Source organism: Poeciliopsis prolifica, unplaced genomic scaffold (assembly GCF_027474105.1).
Source record: "Poeciliopsis prolifica strain line A6 unplaced genomic scaffold, Auburn_PproV2 SCAFFOLD025, whole genome shotgun sequence".
NCBI classification, from domain to species: Eukaryota; Metazoa; Chordata; class Actinopteri; order Cyprinodontiformes; family Poeciliidae; genus Poeciliopsis; species Poeciliopsis prolifica.
Window position 1 is genome coordinate 4445680 of NW_026562400.1, and position 4080 is coordinate 4449759.

Below are 4080 nucleotides of genomic sequence, written 5' to 3' on the forward strand. Positions count from 1 at the left end.
GCATGAGCAGGAGTATGCATCAAAGATTTAACTTTGTACCTGTCCTTGTACTTCCTGCAACCTCCAACCTCTATGTCAATTAGACAGACAGATTGATTTTGATTAAACTCTCAAAGCTTTTTCTGTATTTAATTGAGATGTAGTTATGGATGAATATTTGATATAGAAGTCCAAAATTGAATACAATGAAATTACAGTACCATATAATAGACTTTTTTTGTGTGTATTTGATTAAGAACAGTGTGAGTTTTTTCTAAAAAAAAAAAGTGAAGCATCAAAATAAAAAAGCACACATATGCGACTTATAGAAACAAAGTTTATGCATAATTGAAATTTGTTGTCTTTTTGCAGGTGAACTCAAGTAGGTTTTATTGCATGCAAACAACTCTGAATTTATTGAAGAAAATGTTTGACAGCATTCAGCTCAAGTAATTACATGCCACACAACCTTTATAACACGACATATAATGGCTATTAACTAGAATAGAAAGAAATATTCATCTTTGGGTGATCACTTTTGCATAATGTCACCTTCCTAACATAATGGACTAAGTCATTTTTGTCAAAAGTGATTTTCTTTGCCTTAGTTATCTTTTGGCAAAAAAGAGGTTGTGATTTTTTTATGATGCTTCAAGGACAATTGCAGTGAATAAAAGAATCTCCACCATAAAAAATCTACTCACATGCATTGAGGTTCTTTTCTTAACAGGAGTTCTTGCTTTATCCTTTATTCAACATATTAATCTCATAATGTTTTAACGATATAAGAAGTAGTTTGGATGTAGTTACCATCCCCATTGCTTTATTTCATCACAATGACAAAACGTCATCCTTGTGCCATCTGGGAAGTTGGAGATTATTCCGACAAAAACTGGAAGGTTTTGTACTATGACTTTGTTGACAGAAATGATAAGGCAGGAGTTGTGCCAAGTTGCTGTAAATTTTGCTGCAATAAGTCAGCTTGTCACTTTCCCACAAATCTGTTACCCATAGGACACAGCTTAAAGGGACACATATAGAAAACAATTTCATCCATCCTTCAAGCCCAGTTCCAACCCTAAGTTCAAACCTCCCGACTATTCTTCAAACCCTAACTCCAACCCGAGTTCTGACCCTGCCTTCAGCACTCCTTCCAAACCTGAATCCAAGTCCAACATTCATTCTTTCCTTCGAATCTTCATTCCAACCCTGTTATCAACTCTCCTTTCTATTTTCCTCCAAACCCTCATTCCAATCCTCCTTCCAAACCTATCTCCAACCCTTCAATAAACCCTCCTTTTAATCCTACTTACAATCCTAATTACAAACCAATTCTAAAACCTCTTTCAAGCCTCCTACCAACCCCAAGTCGAACCCCAATTTCATCCACCTTCAAACCCTAATTCCAACCCTCCTTTCAGTTCTCCTTCCTACCGTCCTTCCAGTCCTTATTCCAACCCTCTTAAATGTCTGTAGGTCAAGATGCTAGACAAACCTGGAGGCTAATATTGATATTTCAGCTAGCCTTAGCTTTTTAGATCTTTGTAGCTTATAAGCTATTGTGACCTCAGAGTTTAGCTTTGCAAACAATTTCTAAATCTCATTGGGTTGGATTTTTGTAGCGTTTTCCCAAGTGTTTGCTTTATTCTGATGCTTCTGCCTATTTCTTACATTTCTGCAAGTGTTCTGCAGTTGACTTAAAATGCTTTGACAATTTTTAATAAAAATATTCAGCTTACAGCATTCACACTGCAGTTTCATCAAAAATGCAAATTTTTCAAATTACATTTTCAATCAAGGAAGTATTTCAATCATATGTTTATGACTTATTTTTTGTAGACTAACATGTAATAATTAGATGGGAAAATAATTATGAAAATTGAATTTTTCTGTCATCTTACACAATAAAGTCAGTGGGTAGAACTAAAGTTACAGTAGTTGGAAGAATACAAAACTTTCTGCTTAACACAACAACTGAATTATATGCTTTCACAAGTAACTTTTGACACATTAATTATTTGACATTTGTAATTAGCATGTAATTTAAATAATTATTGATAAATGCCATCATTATTTCTAAATTTAATGAAATTCTAAAATATATTTTATGGCTTATTTACTTATTTAATTGTGACACTTTTAATTAAAGTTACTTTAGTTGCTAAAAACAGAGAAACATCTTCCTTGCTTGTTTCAGATTCAATTTTTTAATCTGTAAATTATGATCTTTAGTGTCAACCTTCTTTTCTGGGACAACTGAAACCTCCACACTGGGTCTCCTCTATGTTGCCTTCACTTCCCAAAGACAAACACTTGAACAATGCTCTCCTGACATTTGGAGGCAGTGAGGTGTTAAAAATTATTCAAGCACAAAATTAGCTGAATGACCTGCTGCTTTAAAGTCAAGAACAGAGAAGAAGCTTGTGAGTTGAACAGATTTCCTCAGAGCACTTGATCAGCAGAGGGGCGGTCGTTTTCTTTTAAATGGCGAAAATGAAGCCACTGAAGTGGACCCGGAGAGATTTCGAAGATCTGTTGAAACCTTAACTCTTATTGGTCCGTCTCTCAGTTCAGACATAATCAAGAAAATAATCAACAAAGTACTCCTGCTGAAATAATGCGTCCTGCTTCATTATCAAATGCAATTCTTTATAAATGTTTTCATGCCGTTGTAAGTAATTTACTGAAAGATTCCTCTAAAAAGAAAGAGCAATTAAGCAGGTGTTGTAGCTTCAAACCAAAACGCTGATTTTAATGTATTTTTACTAGAATATTCCCTGCTAAATGCAGACTCATGTCAATAAATTTACTGAATCGAGTTTTGTCCTGGGGTCAGTTCCCAAGAGGTTTTGCACAAAGTACAAATTCTCAGAGGAAACAGTAATGAATTGGAGATTGACAGCTTCATTATAACCTTTGTTCATATTGTTGAAGTTCAGTTCTTAAAAAATGAACTTTGAAATAATTACTCAGTATCTAGGAGATTAAAATATCTCAGAACATGCTGCCTTAAAAAAAAAAAAAATCTGCTGAGTGTGGCATTAAGTTTGAAAAGTCAAACTTTTCTGCCTCAATCTTCAGACACTCCTGAAATAAAATAAACCATCTATCCCATCCATCACTGTGAAAATAATTAGATTCAGACCAAATAAATCCAAGAGATACAGTCGGGCGTTGTTATTCCGCGTTGGTAATAAAACATAACTCTGCATGACAAATGTCATCGTCGATCAGGTGCCGACTGCCAGATTGTTTCATGTCTCATTGTTCCTCTGTAAATGTACAAGTGGTGACACAGAAAACTAGAGAAAATGGGGCACAGCCTTAGAATCCTGGATTTTGTGTTTCAATCCAAAATCCAACTTATCCTAAAAACTGAAGAAAATTATTCTCTTCTATGATTAAATTTCATTGTTTGACAACTTAAGTGACCATACAGGAAACGATTTGCAATGTAATCACAAAATAAACAGGTTAATCTTGACTCTCATGGGTGCCATGTATAGAAAGTCAAAAGTGTGTTTATATTATCTGCTGTTGAAAACTCCAACTTAAGTAATTTCCTGTTAACATTTTCCATATCAAGCTTGAATAAAGAGAACAGACGCGTACAAAGTGCTGAACTTAGAGGAATGACTGAATTCACTCTGGAATGGGGTGATGATGCATTATTAACATGTTCAAATTGGATATTTTAAGTGTATGCCTTTCCCACTGCGCAACATTGAGGGATATTTCTATTCTACTCTAAAAATGTCATTAAACTTTCTTGTATACCTGCAATCAAGTGGAAAATATTTATGACCCGTTTTGTAAAGTGCTTTGAGATGGCATTGTGAATCGGCACCATGTAAATGAACTGATCTGAATTTTCTTTCACCTTGACAGTTTCTAAAGTCCAGTCAGCTCTTCCTGCCATTGAAACTCATCTTTCACTTTGCAATTTTGGATTTGTCTTGAACAAAGGACAGATTGCAACAGAATGAGAATGTTTCACCTTGAACTGAAAGCCAGTAAATTCAGCTTGCAGACTACAACATATCTGCTGCCACCTAGAGGAACCAAGTTATCATCACAATGAAAATGACAGTTTCGAACAAC